Genomic DNA, 15,235 nt, shown 5'->3' on the forward strand with positions numbered 1-15,235 from the left:
ATCACCACGGCGACCGGTGCCCTTCCTCGTGCTGACTTGTAGGAACTTCCTGAGGGCCACAGTAGGCTGTACCGCAGACTCTCCCTCTTCTCTCATGCGATTCACTTGCGCGTTAAAAGGGGGGCTCCTGAGCATGGCGCCTCAGGAGCTCTTACTGGCTCTCCAGCCCTCACCCCTGGCCTTGACCACGACACGCGACCTGGCATACCAGCGGCGGCTGAACTCGCTCGAGGGCCGGGACCTGAGGACGTAGAGCACGAAGGAGAGCATGGGAGAGGGGGAGACTCGTATGGGCCCGACCTAGCTACACTACGGAGGCCGGCGTATGAGTTCGGCACGACTCGAGGAGCCTACCCCGGACAGCCAAGATAAGTTCTCGCTCTGGATCCACCAGTCAATACGGCATGAGACCCGCGCTCGCTCCCTTCGCTGCCCTGCTGCAGCAACGTTCTCTTCCTTTCCCATCCTAAGACAGCTCCTTGCGTGCTAAAGGGGACCTCTTGAGCATCGCGCCTCAAGAGCTCTTACCGGACCTCGGGCCGCTCACCTCCTGGCCTTGACCATGGCATGTGACCTGGCATACCAGCGACGACTGCAGCCTGCCTGGGGACCGGGACCTGTGAGCGTAGAGCACTAAGCTGCCGCAGGATTGGAAAGGGGAGGCAGAGCCTCGGCAGGATATCCGCACGCAAATCTTCATAATGAGGGCTATGTTGACAAAAGGCATTACATACGCTTTACACGCCCCCATGAGGTCCATTTCCTGATTCCTCGCAGGGAACAAAAGGGAAGGAATTCCTAGGAGTTCTATCTACACGCACCAGATGTCGCCGACGCCATCATCAACAGTGGGCCACATGAGGTCGGCGCCAACCCCATCCAGATCAGTGGCGACGGCGGCTGGACGCCGCAGCCCTGCTCCGGGCTCGGCAGGAGCTCGGGGGCACGTAGCTGTCATCGCTCGTCTCCGGAGACTCCACGAGATCAGGAGAGTCGCTGGACCACTAGGAGTCACCGCTGTCGCTGGAGGAGCTGCAGGCGAGGCCTGCGGCGGGCCCAGCACCCGCCGCAACATTGTCCTGGTGACCTCCTTCAGGGCAGCACTCCAGGCGGCGGCCTTCCTCGTCCAAGACCTTGAAGAACAGCACGGAGGCGCCGTCGTACTCGAAGTGGATTGCAAGGGCACCCTCCGCGCGGCAGACTCGGGCAATCTCGCCCCAGCCTCGGGTCATGAAGATCTTCCCGGAGGAAACGGCTCCAATCTCCGCTCCAGTCGCTGGGGCGTCGCAGTCGGCGTGTTGGAGCCAAAGCTCACGAAGGCCCCCCAGCGGCATCTCAGCGGTGAAGAACTACGGGAGGCGAATCCAGGTGCTCGAGGGCATCACCGCCCACAGCACGAACTCGCGTGAGGAGTCCGCGGCATGGACCCCTGGGGCGATGGCGCGCGCCTTCGTGGCACGGCGACCATGGCCCTGGAGCGGGCGGCACCGCTCACCGCTCCTCCCTTCAGAATCGTCGACGTCAGCATATAAGGGCAGTGGGGACCCAGGAGGCGGCCTTTCATACCGAGGCCACGACACCACCGGCCTCACTACCATCTCGCAATGATGGGACCTCCTCTTCTTCGGTAGGAGTAGCTCGGGCTCAGTGAGGGGAGCCTTGCCCTTCTCGGCGGCCGAGAACCTCCGGATCGGTGCCATGTCTGCACAAGCAAGGAGTGGATCTAGGAAGGAGAAGAAGCGGGAGAGGCAGGGGAATAAATGGGCGACGGGGGCTCTGCCCCCCCCCTCCTCATTTATAGCAGGAGAAGGCCAACCAGCGCCCCCCACGATCACAGGTAATGATGGTTTTGAAGGAAATATGCCCTAGAGGCAATGATAAAGTTATTATTTATTTCCTTATATCATGATAAATGTTTATTATTCATGCTAGAATTGTATTAACCGGAAACATAATACTTGTGTGAATACATAAACAAACAAAGTGTCACTAGTATGCCTCTACTTGACTAGCTCGTTAATCGAAGATGGTTATGTTTCCTAACCATAGACATGAGTTGTCATTTGATTAACAAGATCACATCATTAGGAGAATGATGTGATTGACATGACCCATTCCATTAGCTTAGGACCCGATCGTTTAGTATGTTGCTATTGCTCTCTTCATGACTTATACATGTTCCTATGACTATGAGATTATGCAACTCCCGTTTACCGGAGGAACACTTTGTGTGCTACCAAACGTCACAACGTAACTGGGTGATTATAAAGGTGCTCTACAGGTGTCTCCAAAGGTACATGTTGGGTTGGCGTATTTCGAGATTAGGATTTGTCACTCCGATTGTCGGAGAGGTATCTCTGGGCCCTCTCGGTAATGCACATCACTTAAGCCTTGCAAGCAATGCAACTAATAAGTTAGTTGCAAGATGATGTATTATAGAACGAGTAAAGAGACTTGCCGGTAATGAGATTGAACTAGGTATTGAGATACCGACGATCGAATCTCGGGCAAGTAACATACCGATGACAAAGGGAACAAACGTATGTTGTTATGCGGTCTGACCGATAAAGATCTTCGTAGAATATGTAGGAGCAAATATGAGCATCCAGGTTCCGCTATTGGTTATTGACCCGAGACGTGTCTCGGTCATGTCTACATTGTTCTCGAACCCGTAGGGTCCGCATGCTTAACGTTACGATGACCGTTTCATTATGAGTTTATATATTTTGATGTACCGAAGGTTGTTCGGAGTCCCGGATGTGATCACGGACTTGACGAGGAGTCTCGAAATGGTCGAGACATAAAGATCAATATATTGGACGACTATATTTGGACAACGGAAAGGTTCCGGGTGAGATTGGGACAATACCGGATCACCGGGAGGTTATCGGAACCCCCCGGGAGGTATATGGGCCTTATTGGGCCTTAGTGGAAAGGAGGGGAAAGGAGCAAGGGATGGGGCGTGCCCCCCCGAAGCCCAATCCGAATTGGGAAGGGGGCTGGCCCCCCTTTCCTTCCTCCCTCCTTCCTCTTCCTTCCCTCTCCTACTCCTAATAGGAAAAAGGGGAGTCCTACTCCCTATGGGAGTTGGACTCCCCCTTAGGGCGCGCCACCCTCCTTGGCCGGCCCGCTCCTCCACTCCTTTATATACGGGGGCAGGGGGCACCCCATAGAGACACAAGTTGATCTTCGTGATCGTTCTCTTAGCCGTGTGCGGTGCCCCCCTCCACCATAATCCTCGATAATATTTGTAGCGGTGCTTAGGCGAAGCCCTGCGACGATAGAACATCAAGATCGTCACCACGCCGTCGTGCTGACGGAACTCTTCCCCGACACTTTGCTGGATCGGAGTCCGGGGATCGTCATCGAGCTGAACGTGTGCTAGAACTCGGAGGTGCCGTAGTTTCGGTGCTTGATCGGTCAGGCCGTGAAGACGTACGACTACATCAACCGCGTTGTGCTAACGCTTCCGCTTTCGGTCTACGAGGGTACGTAGACAACACTCTCCCCTCTCGTTGCTATGCATCACCATGATCTTGCGTGTGCGTAGGAATTGTTTTGAAATTACTACGTTCCCCAACAGGTTTTCCTTGCATGTCGCAGGGACTTGTCAAGTCAGGTAGTTGTCGAGGCAGCATGGGGAAACGGAGACGCCCACGCCCATTCAACCGCCACGCGTCGACCAAGGCCGCGGGCTATTGGGGCCCGTGGCGCTCTGCACTTGACCTTTGACTTCGCCTCGAAGCCAAGCCCGAGCACGCCTTGGGCCGGGGTGCTACTCTCGCCGTTCTGGGAATGGGGGTCCCTAGACTTGCCTGCCTGCGGCCCACAGCGTGGCTTCGGTAGCAGGCATGTACGGCCCATCTTCATCAACAAGACACTCAAGACCCTCGCGAGGGGCCAAGCCTCGTGAGGCGGATGATACAAGACCTCAGGAGTGGCCTCACCAGGCTGGCTCACGAGGGGCGGGGAATTCAAGGCCAGGCCAACCTCACGAGGTTCTAGTGATGTGAGCCATGACGACCAAGGCCAGGCAGGCGCCAAGCGGGCACCAGCGTGCGCAGCGTACTTGTTTCCTCTTTGATGCTAAGGGGGCAAGCACAGGCGTGGAGTACCGAGGCATCAAGCAAAGGTTTCCATATCAGTGCAACGAGACCAAGACCAGCAAGACGGCAAGACGGAGGTCACCATGGAGCCCAAGGCGGCGTCACCACCAAAGCCTTTCGCAGGCGAAGACCACTTTTTTCAGCATAAGCTGTACTAGTTGTCCCCTTTCAAATTGGCCGTTGTTGGCTTCCTTCCCGCTCAATATTTGGGGAGAGGACCAGGGCCTCTATAAATAGTACTAGCCACCTCCGTAGAGAAAAAAAAGGGGGGAACGGACCAAATCCTCACACACACAAGTTCGCGAAGCACAAGAACACCTTAACCTCAGGAGGCCGTTCTTCCCTTTGTGCTATTCATCCTCAGCCCGAGAGGCAATCCACCACCACCACACTGGAGTAGGGTATTACACCACAACTATGGCCCGAACCAGTATAAATCTTGTGTCCTTTGTGTTGCGAGTTGGTCGAGTTAGTTCGTAAGATCTTAGCTGAGTTAGGATGTGGATCGGTAGGGGGAGATCTTCGCGCGCACCCCAGAGTTTGAACCTTAAGGGTTTTGCCGGAACCCGTGATCCGATAGTTATGCAGGTGGCAGTGGACGTCCTTGATGTTTCCTATGTCGCGGTCCGTCCTGTGGACAATGCCCCAGAGATCGTTTTCAATGTCGTGATCTGTCTTGTGGACATCGCCCCGGAGATCGATTCCGATGCCACTATCCATCCTGTGGACATCGCCCCAGAGATCAATTCCGATGTCGTGGTCAGTCTTGTGGACATCGCCCCAGCGATCGATTCCCATGCCACTGTCTGTGCTGTGGTCATTTCCCGAGAGATGATGACAAGAAATAGTTGGTCGCGCTAATCCTTCAAGGTAGTTTTTATTGTGTTTAATTACCAGAATGATGCGTGTTATCAAGCCATCTTAGGGCTAGTGCACTGTCTTGTGTAGGCGGTACTTGCTACTTTTGTTTATAGTGAATCATGTGAACCCTCTCCGAGTTATGGAAACGGACGTATCCTCACCAGCTTTTGATGTAATATGTGGCATGCTTAGATGTAAGTTTGAACTGTTTATCATATCAACATGGCTTGTTTGATGTTTCTTGGTGTTAGTAGGCTAGCTACTGTGCGAGCTGTAGTACATGCAAAACACCCACCAAAGAGAAATGTTGGGGCTGATGAGCTCGTGGTACGCTTATAAGTCTGATCCGTCGTCGATCGGCCAATAGCCCAAGCTCCTAAAATTGTAGGCTTAGCGATCAATCAGACAATAGTCCACAATTATACATTAATTCACATCAAACTCAAAGAGTTGGTTCACGGATACATTCAGGCCTCATTTGGTTCATAGGGTAGGAAAATCGTAGCAATAGGGAAGTCGTAGGAAATGAGATGACATGTATCTTAAATCCTATGAGTAGGAATAGGAAAGGAGATGCCCTTTGATTCACATCATAGGATTTTTTCCATCAAGTCTAGGCTAATGTTTATCTTCCTATGAAATGTGGAGGATAGAAAGAATTCCTCCATAGGAATATGATTCCATTCCTATAAACCAAAGGGCTCTATAGAAATTTTTCCTATAGAAATCCTATCCTATGAAATTCCTACAATATTCCCCTAAACCAAAGGAGCCCTGACATTAGTAGCCAGCAAAATTGGCACATACTCGTAACATGCGTGAATGTGTAATTTTTTGTTGGAAGCGTGAATGTGTAGTGATGTCGTACTTTCGGAGTGGCTATAGAGAGTGCATACGTGTGCTAGAGGGGTTGCGGGATGGAGAGAGGTTTAGAGAGAGAAAGACCCTCTTTCTACTCCTAATCGTTAAATTGACAAAGGATATTTTTTGAGAACAGAAAGTCATAGCAGTATAGAGAAGTCATAGCAGTATAGAGACGTACTCCCTCCGTTCCAAAATAGATCACTCAACTTTTGTACTAACTTTGAAACGCAGGGAGTACAAATCCTAGGTGGGCTAGTTTGGCCTAGTGCATTTCAGTGATATGACGTGCTACAGTGCCGTCCTGTAAGATTTCTTAAAGAAGCGGAATTCAACGAAGTCATGATGGTTCCTTCGTCCGAAAAACTTACAGTAGGAAAGGTTGGGCCTGCGCTACGGCTGGGGTGCACCAGGATAATTTTGTGCATGGCAGGTGGACCAGGATGGTCGATGTCCCACATGTCAGCGAATGAAAGTATTCTTTCAGATATCGAGGATGAGCAACGAGTATTTATTGTTTATTTTTTATGAAAGCTATTGTCTCCACTATTACGATGGAGGAGTGTGAAACACGGCAGCCTAGTGAACTTGGCATGTGCAAAACTCCCTCCTTCCTCATGTACCATAGTGTTGACTATAAGGTTGGCCATAAGGTTACAACTTTTTCTCACTTTCTCTCTATCTATTTCATCTCAAATATTTTGTACCTTCTTTTTTTAGACACAAAAGCTTTTTTTATACCTCTTTTTTTAGAATTAGTTTTTTTATACCTACACTGGTATGAGTCGGTGCTATACAAATGGTTTTTAACCCCTTTCTGCGATGGCATTTGGGACAGTCGCCAAGTGAGTGTGGGTGATATGGTGTCCTTCCGACACGACCCAGAAATTGTCGGGGATATGGAGCAGTGATCCAGAGGCCTTCCAAAATGTAATCGTGTGTGATGCAGCACACACTAAATTCTTTCGCACGTGTGATATCGCTGATTAAACATTTCTAATGACGCAGTGAAACCATACTGTCCGTCGTAATGAACCGTTCGGGAAACAGTATGTAAGGCACACGAGTCAACATATGAACTGTGTGCGATTTGTGCCCCATCCCACATGAGTTTTCTGCGTAACCCGTCTGCCATGCAAGACTCCATCGCACACGTTTCCCAACAATTACCGTCTGCGATAATGTTCTATCACAAATGGTTCAGGAGCCCCTTCACACACATACAAGTGTTGTAGACCGTTTGTGATTTGTTGGGTATCACCGACGGTTGCCACAAGAGTGACATGTGCTTTTCGTTTGGGATCCCACACGTTCCCTGAAAAAATTACGGCTGGGATTGTATTTTACATTGGGCATGGTTTACTCCGACCTCTCGTGTGCGATAACGCGATATCACAAATGGTTCCGGAGACCCTACACACACGTAGTAGCGCTGCAAATCGTTTGCGATCTGCTGTGTATCACCGACGGTTCCGCTATGATTGACGTATGCTTTCCGACGTGGATCGCACACACTCATTTAGTTGAACCCTGTGCAGAGCAATTGCCAGGTTAAGAAAATATCCCATTTTGAATCGGCATGCAAAAAGCAAATTCGCCACAGTATTCAATTGAACAAATAAACAAAATATCAAATTTTGAAGTGGCACACAAAAAGCAAATTCACCACAATATTCAATTGAACAAATAAACAAAAATATCCCATTTTGAATCGGCACGCAAAAAGAAAATTCACCACAATATTCAATTGAACAAATAGTGTCCACAGGAAGAACATTCATCAGATTTTGCAACAATTGCAATTGAACATATGGTAGCTAAATTCCAATGATTTGTCCACACATATGTGCATTACATAATCAATCATAGTGTATGAAATACGAAAACCATATCAGATGGAAAACAATGGATCCATGCGTTATATGTTTAGCGGCTAACTCTTACTCAATGTTTCAGGAGAAGGCATGCTGAAATCATCATTATCACCAGTGGGATTGATGTAGTGATCCAGGAAGAAGTCGTTGATAAATCTCCGAACCATCAACAATTCACCAGCCGGGAGCGGTTCAGGGGTCCTCGCTTTTAAGATGAGCTGCAATATTTTTAAGATCAGAATGTGCCATATGAGTGGAGTAGAAGATATTAATTAAGATAGACTTACTGGTACTAATTCACAAGGATCGTCACAACTATCCACAGATTTGCAGGTGGTGATCATGTGTCTGCAAACATAGTATCCACAAAGGTTGGTCCCTGCTACTTGCTGAGGACACTAAATTTATTTTGCACAGAATTAGTCATGTATTTGTCCTATTAGGAACAACCTAACCGGTGTTAGATGTATTATTTTTTCTTTGGACAAAATAGAAAGAGGTCTATTTAGAAGCTTGAACATTTGACTAGCATAAGGAAAGGTATTTGCAGACTGTTGGATAAATTTTCCGAAAATAACAGATTTCGGTGTGTTACCGGAGAAACGTTCTCATGCTGCAGAGGTAGTTCCCTCTTGAACAGGTTCCATGGTTTAGTTTTCCACAATGCAAGCACACTGCAAATGATGAGGAATTTTGACAACATCAATTATTGAATCAGATATGAATGCAAATTAATTTCAACATCATATAATTCAATACCTATCCATGAATTGATGAAGATACGTCAGATCCTGAGCATGTGTTGACTCTCTAAGAGAATCGATGTAGTAAAATGTGTTCTTGTTTGGAACAACGAATACCAATATCCAATGATTGCTACATATTAAGAAATCCATGAACTTACGAATTATGTCGAAATCTGAATGACAATAAGTGTATGTGTGGTTGTTTACTTGACTTATCGTTCATGATATGGCCAAAGAAATGATTCTGCATGGGACGTGTTTTCGAAGAGACGGACGACCGCGTTAACGGCCCAGTCCCATAGGTCCTTACCATGTATTGTTGTGCCATTTGCTAATTTAGGATCTATGAAATACACACTCTCCTTTTTCTTCTCTGCGTGTTCAATCCCCTGAGAGGAATAAAATGCAGTTAGCTGTTTATCATTTACAGCCTTGTGTGGAGAAGTTGATCAGAGTTTCTTAAGTACTTACAAAATCAGGCATCTAACAAGAGTGGCATCGAGCATGTTGAAGTTGAAGAAGAGATGTTAGTCCTCGAAACTCACATTGATGGAACCAGCATCGTGTTGGAAATGATCTCTACTGTAGTGGACTAGCAAACCATGATGACCAGCTGACATTAGATCCATGCAATATTCATGTAACTCACAACAACTGGAGCTGCACTCATCAAAGTATTCGCCAACAAGATATGGCTGGCCTTGGACGTAATATCATGCTTTAAGTATGTCTTCTTTACTTCTAGCAAGCAACAAACGTACTTCTTCATCATCCATGGCGTCAGAAATAATATTACTCCCCGATTCGAATAAGATGCTGTTAATTTGGTTTTGGGCGATGAGTGATTTAAGTAAGAGGCAATTGTTCTCTTTCCTCTTCATGTTCCCGCTGCGCTTCCTCGTGGTCCTGGGTGTAGCCTTTTTGGCCAATTGCTTCTTGGTACTTGAAGCATTTCTGGCAGAATGACTAGTTGCCTGCAAGGTAGACTGCCGAGCAGACGATGAAGCTTGGACAGACTGCTTAGCAGACGGTTTATCTATGCCGGACCACTGAGCTGGCGATACTGCTATGACGGACTGCTCGGCTGTAGGAGAAGAGGCATCGGACTGCTGACCATGCGTTGAAGCTATGTCGGTTTTCTGCGCAGGCGGTGCCAACTTGTCGGTGTGCTGAGGAGGCTGTGCCAATGCGTTGGTTTGCTGAGCAGGAAGTGCTGACGCATTGGTATGCTGATCATGCGACTACGGACCGACGGACTGATGAGCAGTCGGTTCTGGACCTACAGACTGCTTAGCAGGCAGTTTTGAAGCATCAGACTGCTTAGGAGTCTCTTCCACCTGGTTGGTCTGCTGAGCATGTGCTGCAACTGGGTCTCCCCCCGCTGCTTTAGCGGCCAGCATCTGAACCGATGGTGCGTCCTCAGTAGTTGTAGGCCTTGCGATCAGCTGCTTTGGGGCGGAGGATGGCATGGCTTGTACGCCACAAAGTCGGGCCGGCTGATCACAGGTTGATGCATCAGCCCGCGAGAGCTGCTGTGGCAAGGAGAGCGTCACTGGTTGAGGGCGAAGTGGTTGCTCTTGGCGGGGCTTCAGCGATCTCATCGATGAACTCTATTTCCTTTCGTGGCCACTGGATGTGATCTAACAGTGTTTCTCCCAAGGTCCTTTGCTCATCAAAGTCCCCTAGGACATTCTTCAGGGCAAATTCATTGAATCCAGGCTTTACTTCATTCACATAGCACTTCACACGGCCCGGCTTCAATGGCACATTGTCCAGGAAGAGGCCATCTTCCAAGAAGGGTGTGCAAACCCAGGCTGTTGCACATTTTAATGTACCTTCATAATGTGTAAGCACGCCCTTCAGTCTGTCTTTCAATCCAAATAGATCAGATATAGCATCATCACGAGCAGCTACAGTCTCAGTGTCGCTGGGGTCAGCTGATGCACATCTACTCTTGTGCAGTGTTGTCGTGCAATAAGCAGCATCCTCCATGCCCGCCTCCCCTCCCATCTATTGGCTATCTGTCAGTGTAGTGTCTTCTGCATCATCATTGACTCCTCAACATCGTTTCGAACAGTCGGATAAATCTACTTCCTCAACCTTTCATACAATGCATTCTGCTTCATTTCACTCATCGCTCTTTTTCATGTTGAGCCTCTCTTCTTTGCTGAGTGTGAAAGCCCTCTTGTGCGGGACATTAACACCTATACCCCTTGCAAGACCAGGGGGCTCTTTTGTTTCTAGAGCAATGGACAGAATGTCACATGGCCCTGAGTTCCTGTAGAACCTTCCAGGGATCTTGGAAGCCTCTAACATCACTTGATATAGTTCGGCATCACGTGAGTTTTCAAAGTAATAAGTTTCGTCATCATGCCTCTTTGCACGTGCCCGCAAGTTGTCTCTAGCGCGTTCACCCCTGATTTCACTAAAGGCCGGATTCCCACCCGCCGCTACTACTTCTTTGTCCACCTATTCCCGTATTGGTTTCATGCCATAGTATCCTGCCACACCCATACGGTGGGGGTGTATGTTCTTCTTCTGAAGTTCCGATTGCTTGAAACTCTTCAGTTGCCCTGACCCTTTTGAATTCTGCCCAGTCTGCCTTTGTAATTTGGGGGTATGCGGGGATTGGGCCCTTGCCTTCACTCAACTACTTTTTGTACAACACGTGCTTTTAGTTTCTCCAAGCATCCCTAGCCTTCTTCAGTGTAGCGTGTTCCACCTGCATTCTCCACTGCTCTGGAACGTTGAAGTGATCCATGATCTCCCGGACTATACTTCGCCGTGTTTTTGTGTCAGCCTTCCGAAACCCCGACAGATTAATGTTGAGCCTTGCCCTGCCAACAAATCCACACACACTCCCGAACCTCATGTGTGCTTTATCTGGTTTAGTTGGAGCCCAAGACTTTAAATCAATATTGGTTACTTCATATACACCTTTAGGCTGGTGTGTGGGCTTCCTTGGAGCGTTCCTCTGTGTCCTGACCGGATGGGTAATTGCTGCAGCTCTATCCTGTTCAAGATTACTTGATCCCTCACAATCTGCTGAAGACCTAAGGTTGTCCGGATCAGATGAAGATACATCGCCTGAAGCATGAGTGTTGTCGCTGCTACTCGGCATCTATAGAGAACACATACGAAACTCAGGAAAGGAGGATAAGCATAAAACAAACAACTTGGTATCAAGCTTTCTAAACATGCCATGCAATAATTTAGAAAATGTACGGCTAATTGATAACCCACAAGTATAGGGGATCGCAACAGCTTTCGAGGGTAGAGTATTCAACCCAAATTTATTGATTCAACACAAGGGGAGCCAAAGAATATTCTCAAGTATTAGCAGCTGAGTTGTCAATTCAACCACACCTGGAAACTTAGTATCTGCAGCAAAGTGTTTAGTAGCAAAGTAATATGATAGTGGTGGTAGCGGCAACAAAAGTAAAGACAGCAAAAGTAATGTTTTTCGTATTTTGTAGTGATTGTAACAGTAGCAGCGGAAAAGTAAATAATCGTAAACCAGTATATGGAAAACTCATAGGCACCGGATCAGTGATGGATAATTATGCCGGACGCGGTTCATCATGTAACAGTCATAACATAGGGTGACACAGAACTAGCTCCAATTCATTAATGTAATGTAGGCATGTATTCCGTATATAGTCATACGTGCTTATGGAAAAGAACTTGATTGACATCTTTTGTCCTACCCTCCCGTGGCAGCAGGGTCCTATTGGAAACTAAGGGATATTAAGGCCTCCTTTTAATAGAGAACCGGAACAAAGCATTAGCACATAGTGAATACATGAACTCCTCAAACTATGGTCATCACCGGGAGTGGTCCCAATTATTGTCACTTCGGGGTTGCCGGATCATAACACATAGTAGGTGACTATAGACTTGCAAGATAGGATCAAGGACTCACATATATTCATGAAAACATAATAGGTTCAGATCTGAAATCATGGCACTCGGGCCCTAGTGACAAGCATTAAGCATAGCAAAGTCATAGCAACATCAATCTCAGACCATAGTGGATACTAGGGATCAAACCCTAAAAAAACTAACTCGATTACTTGATAAATCTCATCCAACCCATCACCGTCCAGCAAGCCTACGATGGAATTACTCACGCACGGCGGTGAGCATCATGAAATTGGTGATGGAGGATGGTTGAAGATGACGATGGCGACGGATTCCCCTCTCCGAAGCCCCGAACGGACTCTAGATCAGCCCTCCCGAGAGAGTTTAGGGCTTGGCGTCGGCTCCATATCATAAAACGCGATGAATCCTTCTCTCTGGTTTGTTTCTCCTCGAAAGTGAATATATGGAGTCAGGGTTGAGGTCGGTGGAGCGTCAGGGGGCCCACGAGGTAGGGGGCGCGCCCCCCACCCTCATGGACAGGTGGAGGCCCCCCTGACATGGGTCTTCCTTCCAGTATTTTTTATATATTCCAAAATAATTCTCCATTGATTTTTAGGTCATTTCGAGAACTTTTATTTCTGTACAATAATAACGTCATGGCAATTCTGCTGAAAACAGCGTCAGTCCGGGTTAGTTCCATTCAAATCATGCAAGTTAGAGTCCAAAACAAGGGCAAAAGTGTTTGGAAAAGTATATACGATGGAGACGTATCAAGGATCGGGCCCTGCCAGCATCCATGGGTTTCCACCCTCACCGGCAATGACCGCGTGAATGATGCACCTAGTCCTCTACACACACCAGCCGAAGGGATCCGGCCGGATCTGTGACCAGCAGTGAGTAGAGAGAAAATGTCGCTACCGCATTCTTATTTAGATCTGGAGAGGATGAGAGAATGAAGAGAGCAACCCTAGTAAAGCAAGCGCCCAGGCCCCTGACTACATATATAGTGGAGTGACTATCTTTTTCTCTCCACAATAAGCCTTTCAATTTGTGTATGTGGCATTAAAGAAAAGAAACTCTCTATTTAACATGACTAATTGTACGACTCCTACTTACTAGTAGTAGTATTGTTCACTTGTGCTCCCCGGCCCTCCATTCATTGAACAACCCCACGGGTGAATAAACATACAATACTAGTATTTATATAGAACAAACAAGCTCGAACTATTTTCGTGTAGTTAAAAGTTGAGGGCGGGGCTTTTCCCAGGAAGTACGCGCGGCAGTTTTCGTGTAGGCGGTTTGACAGAGAGGCGAGGAGGGTGAGGGAGTAGAGGATTCAACTTACTTACTACTAGAAAGGTAGGGCTGTGCGATTTGACGGTGCGTTACTGCTGGAAAGACTTGTGATATGACTACTGATGTCTACTATGCAACTTTATTCTTGTAGACACGTGTTGCACCTCCAAGCGCGGAGTTTTGTAGGACAGTAGAAATTTTCCCTCAAGTGGAAGACCTAAGGTTTATCAATCCGTGAGAGGTGTAGGATGAATATGGTCTCTCTCAAACGACCCTGCAACCAAAAATAAGAAATATCTTGTGTCCCCAACACACCCAATACAATGGAAAATTGTATAGGTGCACTAGTTCGACGAAGAGATGGTGATAAAAGTGTAATATGGATGGTAGAAATATATTTTTATAATCTGAATAAATAAAAACAGCAAGGTAGCAAATAGTAAACGGGCACAAAAACGGTATTGCAATGCTTGAAAATGAGGCCTAGGGTCCGTATTTTCGCTTGTGCAATCTCCCAACAGTGCTAATATAATTGGATCATATAACCAACCCTCAAAGTGCAATGAAGAATCACTCCAAAGTTCCTATCTAGAGGAGAACATAAGAATACATTGTTTTTAGGGTACAAAACCACCTCAAAGCTATTCTTTCTGTTCGATCTATTCAAGAGTTCGTACTAAAATAACACGAAGCTATTCTTTCCATTCGATCTATCCTAGAGTTCGTACTAACATAACACTAAAGCAAATTCATATTAATAATACTCAATCCAACACAAAGAACTTTAAAGAGTGCCCCAAGATTTCTACCGGAGAAACAAAGACAAGAACGTGCATCAACCCCTATGCATAGATTACCCCAATGTCACATCGGGAATCCACGGGTTGTGTGATGCCCGAATAATTAAGCTACAGTAAATCTCTGCTAATGATGCCACGTCACCTCGATTACGTGCTTATGGAAAAGAACTTGCATGACATCTTTTGTCCTACCCTCCCGTGGCAGCGGGGTCCTATTGGAAACTAAGGGATATTAAGGCCTCCTTTTAATAGAGAACCGGAACAAAGCATTAGCACATAGTGAATACATGAACTCCTCAAACTATGGTCAACACCGGGAGTGGTCCCGATTATTGTCACTTCGGGGTTGGCGGATCATAACACATAGTAGGTGACTATAGACTTGCAAGATAGGATCAAGAACTCACATATATTCATGAAAACATAATAGGTTCTGATCTGAAATCATGGCACTCGGGCCCTAGTGACAAGCATTAAGCATAGCAAAGTCATAGAAACATCAATCTCAGAACATAGTGGATACTAGGGATCAGACCCTAACAAAACTAACTTGATTACATGATAAATCTCATCCAACCCATCACCGTCCAGCAAGCCTACGATGCAATTACTCACGCACGGTGGTGAGCATCATGAAATTGGTGATGGAGGATGGTTGATGATGACGACGATGACGAATCCCCCTCTCTGGAGCCCCGAACGGACTCCAGATCAGCCCTCCCGAGAGGTTTTAGGGCTTGGCGGCGGCTCCGTATCGTAAAACGCGATCATTTCTTCTCCCTTATTTTCTCTCTCCAAAAGAAAATATATAGAGTTGGAGTTGGCGTCGG

The sequence above is a fragment of the Triticum urartu genome, chromosome 4A (assembly GCF_056163025.1).
Source record: "Triticum urartu cultivar PI428250 chromosome 4A, HENAU_Tu73, whole genome shotgun sequence".
Lineage (NCBI taxonomy): Eukaryota > Viridiplantae > Streptophyta > Magnoliopsida > Poales > Poaceae > Triticum > Triticum urartu.